Here is an 18748-nt window from a genome sequence, read left to right on the forward strand (position 1 = left end):
CATTGGTAAAGGAGGAACCCTCATGACTTAACCCCTTTAAAAGCCCAGCCTTTTAAGATTGCATTAGCCAACACCTGTCACATTTAAACCATACCTTCCCTTCCCTCAAAGATGGAAGACGGCAAACAGGCTAGACAGTTCTGTGGGTGAAGGCACCCATAAGCCCTACAAGCTGAGTTCAGTCTCCAGGACCCACATGGTAGAATGAGAGAACCTAGTCTTACAAATCATCTTTTTTGACTTCCACCTATGGGCTTTGTTCTCATACGTGTGCGCAAGGACACACACACACACACACACACACACACACACAATGAAAAAGATGGAGGATGGTTTTCTTATTGTTTTGAAAACGATGTGGAGAAATGCAAGCCCATCTGTTTCATTATTAGAATCCCTTCATTTGCTTTATTCCTGCAGTGTCTCCAGGGGATCCTGGATTCTGACCGTCTCTGTTCTCTGTTCTGTGATTTGTGTCTCTTGCTTCTCCTTGTTCTGCCTTCCCTCAGCGATAGAATGCACTGCAGTGTTCCCCTTTATGCTAAGGTGTGGGGAATTGCTATCACCTTAGTAATTCTTTTCTTTTCTTTTTCTTTTTTGTTTTTTTACGAGACAGGGTTTCTCTGTATTGTTTTGGAGGCTATTGGTCCAGCCTGGCCTCGAACTTACAGAGATCAGCCTGCCTCTGCCTCCCGAGTGCTGGGATTAAAGTTGTGCGCCACCACCGCCCCGCAGTAATTATTTTCTTTATATGAACATCTACTTGATAAAAAGAAAATATATGTTAAATTCTCAAAATAGAATATCTATATATTAGAATATTTTAAAATCTGATTTATTATTAACTGTTTTGTTATCATTGTTATATATTTATTATTAATAATAATAAGTAAATAAATATTATTGGTTTACCTTAAAAAATAATATCTACATGAGGAATTTATTTTCTAACGATGGCATATTTGACCTCTGTAGCAGGCACGTAGGATGGATATGAGTGGTATAAGGTTGCCAATGCCCTTTAACTTATACCTATTCATTTTATTTCATAAAACTCATGGTTAGTTTAGCTATTTCTCTGTTCTTATTCAGTCTTGATGTCATTCTCAAGTCTTTCTGTCTTTCATCAGAGAAGTCTTTCTTATGGTAACTTAACTGTGTACTGTGTGTGTGTGTGTGCATGCGTGTGTGCGTGTGTGTGCGTGCGCGCGCATGTGTGTGGTGTGTGTGTGCGTGTGCGTGTGCGTGTGCGTGCGTGTGTGTGTGTGTGTGTGTGTGTGTATGTGTATAGACCAGATGTTAATGTCAGGTCTCTACCCTGGTTGATCCCCACCTTGTTTTTTTTAATCAGTGTTTCTCACTGAACTTAGAGCTCACTGATTTAATTGGGTAGGTCAGCCAACAAGTTCCTGTATCTGGTCCCCAAGTACTGGGATTATATACACCCATTTCTATGCCAATTTTCTACATGGGTGCTGGGATGGTACTGGGGTCCTCATGCCTGTGTGCCAAGCGCTTTGGAGACAAAGCCATTTCTCCATCCTCTGACGATATAATTTTCCACAATGATATTTTTGAGGACTTTTTGGAATCTATAAGGATGGGTGAGTGGTGAGTTTTAAATCAGTGCACACCCCACCCTCGGAGACAGAATCTCTCAGATTGTTCCTTAAACCCTGAATTCTTTTTCCCTTCAACTGATGCAGGGGAGCTTCTCAGAAGGGAAACATGAGAGGTTCATTAGCAGATGATGAGAACAAGATTGACAGCTGGGTCACAGTCATGTTCATAAACCCAGCAGTCCCTCAAAGCTGCCTCCATACTCATCTGCAAATGGCTACAGAGAACAAATCAACTTTAGAAAGCTTTGGTGATGGCCAAATGAAATAATGGGTTGGGCAAGAACTTGACCCAGGACCGGAAACACAGAGCTCAGAGCTGCTGTCCCTCCTGAGAAGAGAGGTTGCTGGCAGGCTAGCCACTCACTCAGATTTTGTGTATGCGTGAGTTTTGCTGGAATGTCCCACAGCCTTTGCTCCCTGGGTGCTGGCTGGCTAGTCAGCCTCATTAGAATGTGCACCTGTCTCCTCAGCAGTCACCATGGAAACCATGGTGCTCAGTTTCTCAATGTTTAGATCTTCTTAACTCAGACACAGAGGCTTTGTCTCCAAAGGACTGTTTTGAACTCCTCGGAGGTGCTTCTTAGCTGTCTGCACAGCCCTTTGAGTTAGGAAAAAAATAGATGGGGTGGCTGAACACTCACAAGAAACAGGGTCTTAGAGCATTCCCACGGAGAAATGACTGATTTGGCATTTCCCGTTTTGTAGCTCCTCTTGGTTTCAGTTTCCTTGGTCATAGAAGAAAGGATTGGATTGCATCTTTCAGATCTCCTTAGCAGATTTAGTTATTGTACTTTACACGAGGGGAAAGATTGCAGTCATTTTATTGCATGCCTACCAAATTGGGATTGCATTCCTGTAACACAATTTAGACTACAAGTGGGCGCGTGCTATTCCCCTCTTTTGAACTGTTTCCCAAAGGCCCTTCAGTAGACTCTGGAGCCATGCCTGAACATTTACACATTGCGTTTTTGTGTGGAAGGCCCACTCAGGTCTTTGCACCATCAAAGACAGGGAGCTTTTCAGGAAGGTTAGGCATACATGCCTTACATGGTCAGTGTATCAACAAGGTCAAAGTCAGGGTGCTGGGCCAGATGAGGCTCCAGGTTTGAGGGAGAACCTGCTTCCAAGTGCATTCACATTTGGGAAAGAAAAAGGAATTACTGTGTTACTTTCCCCGAGGTGGGTCCTCTTCCTATTGCCCTTAGCTAGAGAAAGGAATGCCAAACCAAAGTAATAACTCCGTCTAAGCCTCACTGAGTGATCAGTGAGTTTTGGGATTGCTTACAGGGGAGTGCATGAAGGGTCAGGTACAGAAGCGTCAATGACTCAGGGAGCCACATTGCCAAACCCCTGTCCTCTTAAGGGTGATTACCCACTGCACCATGGAGCTCCCACTCAGTCTTCGCGTGGCTAGACTACTCAAGAGTCTCCTTCCCAGGGGTTTCTCACTGATTATTAAACCTTAGCAGGGTCCTCATAAATATTGGGAATTTCATGAGTCCTGTGATCCTCTCGGCTTCCTCTACAACCAATGTTTCCATCTAGAAAGAGCCACGGACATGGTTCTTTGTGGTTGTAGGATGGTAAACTCTGTTTCCTTGCTGGTTTCCAAGGAGCAGCTTGTCTGAATTAGGGTTTTTATGCTGTGAAGAGATACTATGGCTATGACAACTCTTACAAAGAAAACATTTAATTGGGGTGGCTCAATTACAGTTTCGGAGGTTCAGTCTATTGTCATCATGGCAGGGAGCATGGTGGCATGCAGACGATGTGGTGTTGGCTGCATCTTGATATGCAGGCCACAGAACCCCCTCACTCAATTACATCTTCAAAAAAACTTTCTGTCCTTTGCTGAGTAAGCTTGGCTGTTCTGAAACTTGTTCTATGGACCAGGCTGGCCTCAAACTCAGAGATCTGACTGCCTCTGCCTTCCCAGTGCTGGTATTAAAGGTGTGTACCACACGTAGCTCTCAGATTTTCTTTAGTTCCTTTTTACAAGTTGGAAATTTAGCTTGTGTGTGGGGAGTCTTGCCCTGAGGTTACCATTCCCTTTGTTTCATTTCTTTTTTTTTCCCCTTTGTTTCATTTCTTAATCTGTTTTTCTCCTCAAACACAGACTTCAGTTCTCTTCCACTTCCGGGGGTTCTTTTCCTCCTCAAAATTCTCATTTTTGTAATTTACCCTGCTCAGCTTGTTCTTTTATCATTAAACATTTTTATTAGAGTTGTCACTAAAAAATCACATGACAGAATCTATACTAGGCTGTTTTGAGATTTCCGTTGCCAGTAGAATTAATCCAAAAGTTAATAAAAAAATTCTTCACTTTAGCCTCAGGTAGACTCTTTGAACAAGGGCAAAAGGCGGCCACTTTCTTCACCAAAATAACACAAGAACAATCTCTACACAACATACTAAAATGTTTCTTTGAAACCTCTTGAGTGAGCCCCCAACAGTTCAAATAATTCTTAGCACCTCTGTCTTCCATGCTCCTACTAGTATGGCCCATTAAGCGGTGCTTAAAGTATTCTACTGCTTTCATGGCTCAAAGTACCAAAGTCCAAATTTCTCCAAACACATACATGATCAGGCCCATCATAGCCATACCCCGCTATCTGGTACCAACTTGTCATGGGGTTTTTATTGCTGTGAAGGGACAGCATGACCATGACAACTCTCATAAAGAAAACATTTAATTGGGGTGATTTGATAACAGTTTCAGAGGTTCAGTCCATTATCATCATAGTGGGCAGCATGGCATCATACAGGCAGGTGTGGTGCTGGTTACATCTTGATATGCAGGCCACAGGAAGTCTCACTTGGTGGTATACTGAGCATAGGAAACCTCAAAGCCTGTCCCTGCAGTGACACACTTCCTCCAACAAGGCCATACCTACTTCAACAAAGCCACACTTCTTAATAGTGTCACTCCCTATGAAGTGTGGGGGCCAATTACATTCAAACTACCACAGAGTCATTTTCTCTGTTTTGCCCTAATGCTTTGCCACAGAGGCTCCTTCAGTTTCAAAACCAAGGATGTACTGTATCCTCCTCACACTTGGACAGAGCTGGGGAAAAGCTCTTGATGGTGCAGAGATTAGATCAAGCCTAATCTGTTTTAAAGGTTAGCCATATTGTACCACATAGTTATGGGAACAATAGGTCACTGTGTCACAGGGGCTGGGCATTGGAGTAATCTATCTTCTAGAGGCATTGTAGACATTCTATCTTCAGCACACTCAGAGTTATGGTATAATTGGTAGTGTAGACCTTTTCCACAAAGACAGTCTGCCCCACTGACGTTTACTACATTAAGGAGAACTAAACCGAGTCCTCTCTTTCCAGCAAGATCATTACAACCAACAAAAGAAGGGCCTGAGCAGAAGTTGCTCACCTAAGCCCATCAGGTTAAGTCTCTAGTCAGGTTGGAAAGTGAGGATAGAGGCGCAGAGTGTGTCCTGCAACATTGATCATGATGCCAGGAAAGCAGGCATGCCCTTTGAACACTGATAAGCAGCAGCCAAAAACTGTGGGCACTCAATTTACCTCATATAGCAAGAAGCTTGGAGGCAGCTTGTTTTAAGTGGGGTCTGTCGGCCACACAGTGTGTGTCAAGCATATCAAAATTCTTTCTTTCTTGGCATGTCTGCTTTTCATCCACAGGCTCATTACCTCATGGTTGCAAGCAGGTTACAACTGGAACAGATATCATGGTTCCATGCAACCACATTCAAGGCAAGACAAAAGAGACACTTAAAGATACGTTATTCTAACTGTTTCATTTCTGTCTCTCTCAAAGACATTTTATAGCAGCTTTAAATTTATTGCCAAATGGAAAGGACAGTATATAGATTTACTATATATATGTATTCCTATTTATATGCATATATGTTTACACACACACACACACACACACACACACACACACACACACACACACACACTACCAGAGTGGCACATTTTTTTTTTATTTGATGAACGTACTTTGGAGCGCAATTACCACTCAGTCTATAATTTATGTTAGGGTTCCCCCATAAGGCTGTACATTCTGTGTTTGGCCAAGTGTTCAATGACATGGGCCCAGCATTATAGAGTCACACAGAGCACTCTCATGGCCCTCGCCTGTTCACCTTTATCCTTCTCCTAACCCTGAAAAGCAGTGATCCTTGTCTCCCGCTATTGTAGCTTTGCCTTTTCCGGAATGCCATAGCTTTGGAGCTATCACTATATAGCTCATTTCTCTTTAGGGCTGAATGATAATCTTTTTTTTCCCCCGGAGTGGCTATCTGGTTTATTGATCCATTTACCTACTGAAAGATAGCTTGTTGCATTCTACTTTAGGATATGAATAAAGCTGTTGGAACTACCTGTTTCAACTCCTTTGGGTAAACACCAGGAAACATGATCACTGGATTTATGAGCTCGCTTTGTGTTAAGAAACTTTCCACCTGTTTTCCCAAACCACTGTTATTTTCCATTTCTATAAAGAACAAATGAGAGTTTTCTCTTCCTGCTGCCTCACTTTCTTGGCAGCATTTGGTATTGTTTGCATTCATTCCAGCTAGTGTGCTGTGGTAGCTCCCTACTTTTAATTTACAGTTCTCAAATGACTTATGACATGGAATATTGTCTCCCATACTTATGTGACAGTTAAGAGATCTCTATTAATGTCTTGGTCCATTTTTAAATCAAGTTGTTTTTTTATGGCTGAGTTTTAAAAGTTTTAAAGTCTTTTATTCGATGCGACCTTTGAGAATATTCTGTGTAACCTGTCCTTTTATTTTAACTACATCTTTTGCAAAACAGAAAGTTTTTTTTAACATAGTCTAGCATACTGATCACCTTTTTTCATGCGTGTCTTTGGTATTTATTCAAAAGGTTATTGCTAGTCCTGCCTGAGGCCAGATAGGTTTCTTCTGTTATCTAGGTGTTTCTTAGTTGCATAGTTTACATTTAAGTCTGTGGTATATGTTGAGTTAATTTTCATGAAGAGTGTAAGGTCTGTTACTACATCTATAGAGATGTATGTGTGCTTGTAGTATGCACTTGCAATGTGTGTGCACATGCATGTGTGTATTTTTCTTTTTTTGACTCATCTACTAGAATTGGATCACTTGACCATTCTCAGCTGTAAGAGAGGTTAGAAAGGCAAGCATCCAACAAAGGGCAACTGAATTGACTTTGACCCTCAGCAGTCTGCATCAGCACCCTCTGGAAATTTTACACACTTGGAGGGGTTGGAGCTCAGCGATCTGTGTTTATCAAGCTTTCCAGGTGATTCTGGTGCTTGCTGAACTTTGAAGACCCTAGCGGTAGAGGAATTACCTATCATCCCTTGGGATGGCACACATTGCTCTAATGAATGGAATTCTAATTCTGCGAGCAGAGAAGGTGGGATAAGCAAGTGTTAGCATGCACTGGTGTCAGTCAACAGGAAGCCACATATGTCACTTTTCAGGAAACTGTCTCTTTTTCCTGCTTGCCATAAATTAGCTGGTCTTTGAGATCCTTGAATCATTTAGGGCAGGCTGGTATATGCTCTAGTAACAAACAATCCTGTCTTACCTGCACCCATGCTAGGTTTGAAGCATAGACAAATGTTCAAGCTATTGGCTTTGCTATGACAGGGGAAGAACTGTAAACTTCATACTGGCTTTTAAGAGTTTTGGCATCCAGCAAGAGGCCGTTGTCCTGAGATGGTCATGCAGCCCCAAAGGTTAATGCACTGACTGTTTGATCTCCAAAGGTGATAGAAAATTTGTGAATATCAAAAATGCTATTAGCATATTTCTTGAGTTGCTCTACTGGACACCTTTAGGATGACAAACATCCTGGGAATTTTGATACAGATGGCCTGTGCATCCATTTTTGGAAAACACTATTGTGTTTGTGACTCACTCTTTTCCCATCCAAGAAAACTGAGGACATCATTTGTGAAACCACCAACCTGAAGTCATGTGTTATTAGTGGTACGGTCTAGATCTGAACCAGTAATCCCGTTAGGCCTCTTCTAGGTGAGCCAAAACAAGTTTACTATCAGGCACACGGTTTCAAACTACACCACGAAGCCAATGTGGAGTTTGTGATCTTTCTGCCTACCTTGCTGGTTAAGAGCAAAAAAGGTCCCCCTGCCATCCCAAAGAGGGAAATCTGGCCAGTTAGCAAGGAAGGATAATTATTTGAGGTTGAGCAGGCCAGGTGCCAGCTCCCAAAGCAGGGTTTAGAAGTAAGCGGCCTCTCTCCCCTGCTGTGGGCTGCAGCTCTGCTGGCCAATGTTGACCACCACTTGATAAGATGCTTTAGCAAAGCCAAGTCCGGTTTGGACTGGATCCCACTCTTTTTCTCTGAGCTGGACTTTGGTCTCTGGGAGGAGGCAGCCACCGCTTTTTATCAGGTCCAGCAGCAGCAAGCTTTCTGATGTCTCTTCTAAAACCAAGGGACCCTCTATTTCTTCCTTAGCTGCCCCACCCCACAAGGAGAAAGCAGGAATGTTTATTTATTTTATTTTATTTTTTTGAGGCAAAGGAGTCTGGACACCACTTAGAAATGATGCATTGCCCTAGATCTGCTATCACGAAACTTGAGGACCCTCCTGGCCTTCCAAACACTTAAGAGAGGGTGATGGTTGCTGCCACCCGAGACTACGGTGATGTCTGAACCCAAGCTGCTGCTGAGGGCTATGTCTGGGTCTGTGGTCCTATTGCAGCCAGGCGCCGTGTTTGTGGTCTGTGCTGTCACCAGAAACCGTGCGGAGGTCCATCTGTACTTCTGTTGACTGTGAAGAGCAAGGAGGCTGTCTGCTGTGATATTGATGACTGTAGATGCACAGTTGAGAGGGAGGGACATGAAAGGCTTCTGTGACAACCCCTACCCCACCCCCACCCCCAAAACAATAACAACCTAGACAGGATGCCAGCAAAGAATTCCAGAATAGTTAATGCTTGCTCAAGGCCCTTTGCCCACTGTAGGTCTGCAGTTTTCTAGAAATCTCACCAGAAATGCATTGCACAATCTCTAGTGGCTCCTGGTTTTTAACTTATTAGGTTATCATCTCATCATCCCATCCAATGTATTCCCAGAGCCACTATGGTCTTTTACACACACACACACACACACACACACACACACACACACACACACACACACACACACACACAGAGGGAGAGAGAGAGACAGAGAGAGAGACAGAGACAGAGACAAAGACAGAGAGCTAGACACAGAGAGCTAGACACAGAGAGGTAGAGAGCCAGAATTTTCTTAGTAGCCCTTTAAGATGTATCTTGAGAGCCACCAAAATTCTCTCTCTCTCTCTCTCTCTCTCTCTCTCTCTCTCTCTCTCTCTCTCTCTCTCTCTCTCTCTCTCTCCACTTAATTGTGATTTTCCTATTGAGAAGCCCACATCCACATTTGGGTATGTCTTACTTTCTTTTTGAGTGCCTTTTTCTTATAATCCCCATACTTAAAATCAATGTGAAATGGTGGCTTTTAATAAACTGTGACTCTTTTTTTTAAAATATCTGTGGTGTGTGTGTGTGTGTGTGTGTGTGTGTGTGTGTGTGTGTTGAGACTCCTAAGGGACTGTGGGAACTCTTCACATGGCTGCAGGTGTGTCCCCATCCCTGCTGCTGCTGCTGCCTACATCTTAGTATGACTGATGTTTGGGTGTGTGTAATTCTTTGGCGTATGGCTTCCCTGTGCTTTATAGGGTGGGTCTGGATTTTTCCACTTACTAGATGCCAGTGTCATCCCTGTCCCTATATCAGCTCCAATGACTCCAGACACAATAAATGCCATCTGAAGATAAACGTGCCCCAGTTAAGAACCTGGTGGAGAGGAAGGGGCATTTGCGTCACAGTCCTCGATTCTGACCCCTTGTCAGAATCTTCCACGTGAGCTCTAGTGTCGAAGTCAATGGTGCTACCCATCCCTTTGGTGCCACACTAACACTGCCAAGAACCCGCCTATCTCATCTGGGTCCTTAAGGAGGACTTTGAAGATTTATACTATGGGAATGAGGTCATTTTTCACCGAGAAAGGAAAGTGCCCCGAGGCTTGACTCTGATGAGTAAGTTACAGAGAAAGATAGATGGCTCAGCTATGATTCTTCAGCAGGCAAGCATCTCGGCCTTCACTTTAGCTGATGGGGACTAATTTAATGGAATAGTCTTCCATTTTCTCAGCTGATCCTTAATAACTGGCCAGTGTCCCCTTGGCATTTCCTGTTGCTGTCTGAGATCACTTCAGGGGGTTTTAATGGATTTAAAATGCATCTTCACTCTTCTATAAAAAACAACGTTCTCAAACCCTCACAAAAATATAACTAAGTAAAACACTTCCCAGACAGTGGTCAACCTCTCCCTCTCCCTCTGCTTCTTCCTCCCTTCCTATGCTTATGTCTCAAGCTCTTATTTCTCTCTCTCTCTCTGTTTATGTCTCTCTGTGTGTTTTGTGTGTTTACGTCTCTCTGTATTTCTCTCTCTGTGTGTATGTCTCTGTATCTCTCTCTCTCTCTCTCTCTCTATGTGCTCATATTCATTTGTATATGGAAGTCAGATGTTAACCTTGGGTGTAGTCCTTTTGGAGCAATCTACCTTATTTTTTAAAGGTAGGTCTTTCACTGGGACCTGGGGCTCACTACTTAAGGCTGGAACACTGAGTCCTGGGGATCTTCCTTCTCTGTCTCCCCAGTGTTGGGATTACAAGCCACCTTGTCTAGCTTTTTACATGGGTTCTGGGGACCGAATCTCAGGTCCTCATGCTTGTGTCATAAACGCTTTACTGGGTCATTTTCCCAGCCCCAACTTCTTTTTAACATGTAAAGGGTAACGAGCATTGTCTCTCTTTCTGGCAAACTTCAATTGCATATAACTGGGATATCTGATTGTTCTTCAGGATGGGAAACCACCCGTGAAACTGTATGTGTAGAGGCCTTTGCTGGGAGCCTTGGGTTTGCCACTTACCTGATAGGATTGTCTGAGGTCAGAATGAGTGTTGTAGTACCTCAGAATTGGTGCCGGTCTTGTTTATCTGCTTTGACGGTGTGCTAGACTCTGGGCTGCTGGTTTTACTCAGAATAAACTGATTGTCTCAAAGACAACAGCATCATTTCCCTAATTTAATGAGCTCAGAATATTTTGCCTGCTTCTGTGACCTACCCTAGGTCTACCCAGCCAATAACTGATAGAGAAACGATGCTGGCCCAGGTCTCCTTTCCCCAGAGTACACACAGAGACTCAGCCAATCCTTTTCTTCTCTTTTAAGGATCACAGTGCCTGACAAGCCCAGAAGTGCTGGAAGGTTTAGTGAGACCTGGGGACAGATAAATACGAACATTTGAGAGGAAGCTGCTGCTAGCCCCGATTCTATCCCTTTTGAATGGGTTTAATTTTATTCTCTATGATGAATTGGATCATAGCCTCTAATTCTCTTTATGAACCCATCGTATCTCCCTAAGCAGTTCACATTTAGTGTGTACCTCCATGTTCATCTCCTTTGTGGTGGAGGCTAATCTACAATTTGGACTGCCCTTGCCCCTGCTGGATACTGCCACGCAACCAACACAAGAGAGATTGACAGGAGTGGGACCTCTATGGTCCCAATAGCTGATTTGCTCTGCTCTGCTTCCACAAGAGTACTTCACAGATGGGAGTATCCTGAGTGTGTTCTCCAGTCCACTGCTGTGCTTGGTACCATCTACTCTATGGAAGAAAATGAAGGACGCAACTCAAAGCCAAGCCTTCTGGGGAGCTGAGACATCTGGCCTTGCCTTCCAAAGGCATTCTCCAGGTTCTAGACGCATTGGTTTGCTAGTCTTAGAGTTCCACTAAAAGCGTTTTGAAGGGCAGGGAGTTGGAGGATAGCAACAGTAAGACTTTAATTCTCATTGGAGATTTAACTCAGTTCTAACCTCAGGGTCTGCTTTGCTAGGCTGCAATGTTTCTTCCTTTCAAGAACTGTTTGTAGTTTTTGGATTTTACTATCTTTCCTTGAGGCTTCTGATACCCTGCAAACAGCTACTGCAACCTTCTATTACATTGCATAAAGAAGATTCACAAAGAGGTGGAAAAAATAGCTTTAGTGGACTATTTGCTAACAGGAAGTAGAATTCATGGTCTGATCTTGTGGTATTTAAAATCCTCTCTCCTGTAGTAAGTCCTTACCAGCTAAAGCACTGTGACATCTCCCGTTGTCTCCACGAAGTTGATTGGAGTGCCATGTTCAAGTTTTCAGACTGATTTCATCTCCAGATCATAATTCTTAAAGCAATTTGTCTAAAAGGAATGGGGTGAACCGATTTATCTATGCTCTTTCTTTGTTTGCTGCTCCCTAAGGAAAGCCTGTCCAAGTTTACCTAAAAGCATTGTCTGACATAGGGAACCATCTAGAAACTTGTATGGGATTTCACTCTCTGCTATGTCTTGCCTGCTGAAGAGCCAATTGCTTCCTAGAACCCCAGGAGTCCTATTAATTAAAATGTTTTATATCTGCCCAATTTGGGGCTACTTTAAATCCAGGAATGTATTAGTTCTACCCTCATGGTAACCTGTATCTAAAATTAACAACAACTCTTGAGCTACTAATGTAATGAGAGTGTTTTATTAGCATTCACATTTTTACTGACATCATAACATCAACTTAATAGGCAGATGAATTCCCATGTTCTCCCTTTACCACCAGTTTCTATAGACTAGTTTGGTTCTTCTGCAAGGCACTGACTTAGGAGCCAAAATACATTTTTTCTTCTTTATTTTTCTCTAGTATTTTGTCACAGTGACAGAAAACTTAACACACTACTTTTGTGAGCCAAGAAAGTCACAGCTTACCAGTGTAGTTTACAAACTGACGCTCTCTGCTATTGAGTTTGCCTGTGCTCGAGCTGGGCATGTGATCTGCGTGTTTACAATAGCATGGCACCTAGGACAATTTCTAAGTGACTTGTATGTGCTACACCACTGAAGAATTCCAGATAGCTTTAGGACTTTTTTGCCTTAGGGAAGGGAAGATATTGATCACACACATTATTATTAGGAAATGTACTGACATTCTGAACTGTCGCTCCCTTGGGAGATGATGGCATGACAGGCATATTCAGTCACACTGAGGCACTGCTAGTAGAATGCTTTCTCCCTCATTCTAAATATTTTGATATATATTGTATATTTTGTGTGTGTACGTGTATGTGTGCATGTGTTTTGTGTGTGTGTGTGTGTGTGTGTGTGTGTGTGTGTGTGTGAATGCATCTTTGGGTACCTCTAGTAATCATCATTAATTTTTAGAAACAGGTTCTCTGAACCTAGAGTTTGCTGTTTCGGATAGCCTTGCTGGCCACCGAGCTCCAGGGATTCTCCTGTCCTCCTGTCTTTGTCTGCTAAGCGCTGGGGTTACAGGTGTACTCCACCACACTCTGCTTTTATGTGGGTGCTGGGGATCTAAACTGAAGCTCTCAGGGTGTTCAGTAAACACTTTTTTTGACTGAACCATCTCCCTAGTCCCTGGACTGTTGTTCACTTGAACCGAGCCCTGCCTGGGACATGAGTGTTTCCTGGGGAGGAAACACTTCATATTGGGCAATGCTTTGCTCTGATGTCCCGAGAAGGGCTGTGTTTGTGCAGCGCAACATGTCTTACTTGATGACTTTAGCTCTGTCTTGGCTGTCTTCTGCTGAGGTTTAGGCTCTTGTTAGCATGAAGCTGCAGTTCTTAACTTGTGTGTGGTGGGTCCCCAGGGGCCTGAGGTGCAGTTTGCAGTAACTAGAGTCTCTTTATATGATAAACAACACATCTCCTTCACATTGTATTGCCTCTTTCCAATTATAAATAGAACATTCATCATCAAGACACTTTAAAGCATAGTGTCAGCTGGAACCAAAACGTATGTTTAATGGGGATCACAGAATATTTTTTAATGTTCAGAAGGGATTTTCAGAATGTAAAAGCCAAAGTACATTGGCTTTTCAAATCAGTACTCTTTTTCTGTATCATTCTGGTATTGTGTGTGTGTGCACGTGGTGTGTGTCTCTATTTTTGTGTGTTATGTAAACTTGTCTTCTCTGTCCAACCCTCCCCCCCTCCGTGTGTGTCTGTGTGTATGTGTGTGTGTGTGTGTGTGCGCGCGTGCGTGCACGCTCTGCACATGCCCATGTAGAGATTACAAATTAAGTTGTAGGGTTAGTTCTCTCCTTCAACCATGTAGGCTCTGGGAATGGAAGTCAGGTTGTCAGACTTGATGGAAATCACTTTTATCTGCTAAAACACTTGCTGGCCCCATAGCCACCCTTGTCTTGGTCATTGTCCTCTTTACACAGAGGTTGTCTTTTCCAAGAAAATCATCCTGACAGAAGCACTTTGATGAGACATGGCTCAGAGGTTAAGAACATTATGGACTGCCCTTGCAGAGGACCTGACTGAATTCAGATCCCAGTCCCTATGTTGAGTGACTTACAACCACTTTCTCTCCCCCTCCTCTCCCCTTCTCTCTTCTCCTCTTCTCCTCTGCCTAGATTTCCATTTAATCTCTCTGCCTGCCAGCCCTGTCTAGTTTTTTATTAGACTAATCAGGTGCCTTAGGCAGGCAAGGTGAAACAGCAACATCTTTACCTAATTAAAAAATGCAGCATAAACAAATGTAGCGTAGTATCTCTACATCATTAACACAGGCAGCAGGGACAAATGTAACACACTTTTACACAGTTAAAGTAATATTCTGCAGCATAAACAAATGTGACACATCTTTGCCCAGTTTAAGTAATATTCCATAGCAGGTCACTTTGCATTTTTTATAAACTATAAAATAGTACCGAAAGACATCAGAAGAGGAGCTAAGTCTCTTCCACAAAGATAGCTGATCGTGTCTCAGCAAGGAAAATGAAAGATGGATTTTGCTGAGGTTAAATGGTGTGCCTCCCATCTTTCTCTTGTAATTTTCGCCATTTCTCTACTTAGCAGTGTTCCATTTACTTCTTTTCCCTTTCCTGAGCAGGAAGGAATTTTGCTGTGAGACATAGCAACCGCTCCTCTGCTTGAGCCTGGGCAGTGCTTAGAAGGACTGATACTGAGTTACTGCCATTGGTGTAGGGCTATCTACCAGTCTACTCCTGGGTCTGCGGACGAGGGGCAAACCATTTCGTGTTTGTATCCCATCCCTTCTAATGCCGATACTGCTTTGTAGATTAGACAATTAGAAACAGGGACACGTATCACCCACTTTAAAAGAGGAAAAGGAACTTGTTTGATTTTAAAAAACAGGGTGCAAGAAGCTTTGGTGTGTTTTCTTAAAAAAAAGAAAGAATTTTACTAAGTACCACAACAGAGTTAGAACTAAGATCGAACAAGAAAGCAAACGTCAACATTTAGGATGAAGTGCACGGCATACACACGCCACGAGGTGTGCTTGCAGGGTTACTGCAGCCCTTCTCAGCATCCATCCTGACGGCATCCATCCTGACCCTGCTACTTGCTTCTTACCTCTGCTGCTCTGTGAAAAAGTCTCAGTTCCTCTCAGCCCTTCCATTCTGCCCTTAGGTGGGGGTGGGTCTCTCACTTACTAACCCTTTGGAGGTCTGTTAACCCTTTCCTCAAGGACAAGGGGAAGACCTGTCCAGATGGCTGGGTAAATATGGGACACCTGCTTCCGTGAGCCACCATCAGATGGTCTCAAGAACTGATGGGATTGTCTCCTGCCTAGAAAATGGGCTCACATTCCTTCTTGTCTATCGTCTTTCTTTTGTTTTTTTTAAAAAATGTTATTTAATGATCACAGCAGTGGCAGTGGGGTAGGGACTGAGGCAGCCTGACTCTTGACTTTTCTCTGGAAAAGGATTCTAGGGCGAGCCAACATGAAGCTGAGAGGGGATTATCAAAAAGAGTTTAGCATAGCTTTAAGCATGGGAGTAAACAGACACTCATGGAAAAGATAGTACACCCTCAAGCGTGGCTGTGGGCTTCTTAAGGGGATCACACCTAAGTGTCTCAGCAGTATCACACATATACTTTTTGTTTTCTCTCCAGTTAGACCTAAAAGGGTTCTTCCCCCCCCCCCCCACTTCTCTTATATGTAGGATACATAGAATAATAGGATGGCTCCAGAAAGGTCTTGGATAAGATTGAAGTCTGACAAAACTACTGGTGATGAGGGTTGCACAAGGGGGTAAACTTGTGGCTTTTACTGTAAATGGAAGGTGTGTGTGTGTGTGTGTGTGTGTGTGTGTGTGTGTGTGTGAGAGAGAGAGAGAGAGAGAGAGAGAGAGAGATAGTCCTATAAAATTGGTTTAGCGAAAGCCTATATGGGCTTATGCATGAGATATTGGTGTTTTAACATTCTTATCTGGAACATATCTCAATAAAAGGAATGTTGTCTCTGTGTAGGCAACTTTCACAGCTTAACTGATGACTCAGTCTGATCTCTGGGGTGCAGGGCTCTCTTCCTGTCCCCATTGTCACAGGCACAGGAATGAGTCTAGAGGTCAGGGGCCAGTTTCCTGATTGTTGTGCCTCCTTAGAAGAATTGTGTAGACACACACGGGAAGTTTTATAGGTGATAGTTGATCATGGGGATGATCAGAGGAGCATGGAGGTGTGTCATATCTTGTGGCCTGGTTCTAAGAGGGCAAAGAGGGGGAAGGGGTGAAGCTAGGCCCATGGCCATCTTTTATGGGTCATTGGCTTAGTACTCTCCTAAGTTTTGAACATGTTCTGGTTGGGCGAAGTCATTGGTGGTTTAAATGAGAAATAGAAGCTGTAGTCTCAGGAATTTGAACACTTGGTCCCCAGTTAGTGACACTATTTGGGGACATTTAGATAGCAGAACTTTGCTGGAGGGAGTATGGCACACTGAGGGTTGGGCTTTAAAAGTCTCCACATCACTTCCAGTTGGCTTTGTGCTTTCAGTGAAGAATTTGAGCTGTCAGCTTTCTGCTCCTACTGCCATGCCTACAGATTGCTGTTATGGCTCCCCTTCATCATGGCACTGTGGAACTATAAGTTGAAATAGACTCTTCCTTGAGCTGCCTTGGTCATAGCGTTTTTAACATGGCAACAGAAAGGTAACCGGTTCAAAGCTCAAGTTAGTAAGTTAGAGTGTCCAGTCTTCCCGTTGCTGGCACCTTACAACTGTTGATCTCTGAAACTTCCTCTTCCTTGTTTACTATTTTCCTGCCTCACCAGGCCCTCCCACCCTATTTTCTGTCTCCTGTAGTAATCACACATATTCAGGGTTTTTTTTTTAATTTTTAAATTTAAATTAGAAACAAGGTTGCTTCACATGTCAATTCCAGGTCCCTCTCCCTTTCCCTCCCCTCCTCCCGTGCTCTCCCACCAACCCCTCCAATATCCCCTCATTTCCCCAGGGAGGGTGAGGCCCTCCATGGGGATGTCCATATTTCATCCAAGGCAGGGCCTAGACCCTCCCCCCAAGAGTCCAGGGTGAGAGAGCATCTCTCATTGTGGGATGGGAGTCCAAAGTCCATTTGTATACCCAGGATAAATATTCAGTTTTTTTTTATAAGTTAAGTGCCTCAGGTATTTTATTTTCATGACAAAAGTGGACTAACACACGGAACATAGTAAAATGCATTGATTTGTAAATTTTAAATGGTGGCTTTCATGGTATCTGAACTTTGTCCCATTGATGATACCATTAGCAAAGAAGAAAACCGCAGGACCAGCCCTCATCCATCCTTCCTAAGGTGGTGGGAAGATGTTGAAACACAGCCCTGCTCTTTCAGTGACACTCTTTATATTTCATTTCCTCATCAATATATTCAGTTTTTTTATATTTCTAGAAAAGTCTTGAATTCAAATTATTAGACTTGATTATTAAATATCAGAAAGTGACACTGGCTAGATTTTCTGTAAAGTTCATATTGCTAAAAAGTTTTTAACTTAAAATTATTTTAAGTGTGTGGGTGTTTTGTCTGCATGCCATCTGTGTGTCTAGTGCCCATGGGGGCCAGAATCAGGCAACAGATCCCCTGGCACTGGAGTTACAGATGACTGTGATCTGCTAGGTTGGACTTGTGAAGCAAACCTAGGTCCCTTTACAAGAACAACAAGTTCTCCTAACGGCTGGACCATCTCTCAAGTTCCTGTTGATAATATTTTTTTTAAAACTTTTTCATAGTGAAATGTATTTTCAAGAGTAAGAGCCTTGATGATTGTGTTTGGGGAAAGAGCACCACTTTACCTCAGAAAGTCAGAAGAGCCTCAGTGTTTACAGCGGAATTTCCCCACCCTGTCCCTAGGCTTGAATGTTATTTATGATCCACTCATTCCCACCCTCATTCCGCTGTCAGGGTGTTAGTTTCTCAGTTCAGTAGCCTCAACTCCCATTGCCTACATGGACGGCAACATTGTCTAGAGGAGCTACCACAATGCTGGGCACACAGAGGACTCTTAATCCACAGCTGGGCGGATAAATGACAAAGAGCATTACTAGATCTAACCTCACATATCTTGATATAGAAAATGACATCAGATGCAAATAAATGCCAATAGAGGAAGAGAGATTTTGACTTTCGAAGTAGTTGTTCTGTCAGAAGATGTTTCATCTGGGGAGCTGCCCCCACCTCACAATGCTTATTACAAACAATATTTGAGTTCGAGCCGAAGTGTAATTCTGCAGACTTGTCAAGTTAATTCTCTTAAAATATATAATTTGTTTTCACTTGGTAGTTGAGAAACACATAATATCACCCTTTCAGAAAATACTAGCACATTTTTTATTACGTTGAAATGAACACTGTTGATAGTACAATGCACTAGACACACTATTTTGAAAAAAATCCATGAATATTTCCTAGTTATAATATAAAGACAAAATGAAAACAGAATAAAATTTGTGTTTCAATAGTTAGTTGTGAGATACTGAGAAAGCAGCTGACCTGGTGACCCTCCAAATGCATTAGCTTTCAAGGCAGACTCCCTCAGGTGTGTTGTACTGGTGACTTAGAGGCCACCAGGGATTTCCTTCCTTTTTCCTTTCCTTCCTTTTCCTTTTCCCTTTTCCTTTCCCCTTTTCCTTTTCCTTTCCATTTCCCTTCCCCTCTTCCCCTCTTTCCCTTTCCCCCCCTTCCCCCTATCCCTTTTTCCCTTTCCTTCCTTTTCCTTTTTCTTTCCTTTCTTTTTCTTTTCCTT

General features: G+C 43.0%; 1 protein-coding gene across 2 annotated transcripts in view; it reads left to right on the forward strand.

Annotated features, from left to right (window-relative positions):
* Window positions 1–18748, forward strand: part of Kcnk10 (potassium two pore domain channel subfamily K member 10) — a 127438-nt gene that overhangs the window by 81377 nt on the left and 27313 nt on the right. The gene's annotated exons all lie outside the window — the stretch shown is intronic.

This window comes from Mesocricetus auratus, unplaced genomic scaffold (genome assembly GCF_017639785.1).
Source record: "Mesocricetus auratus isolate SY011 unplaced genomic scaffold, BCM_Maur_2.0 Super-Scaffold_15014, whole genome shotgun sequence".
NCBI lineage: Eukaryota > Metazoa > Chordata > Mammalia > Rodentia > Cricetidae > Mesocricetus > Mesocricetus auratus.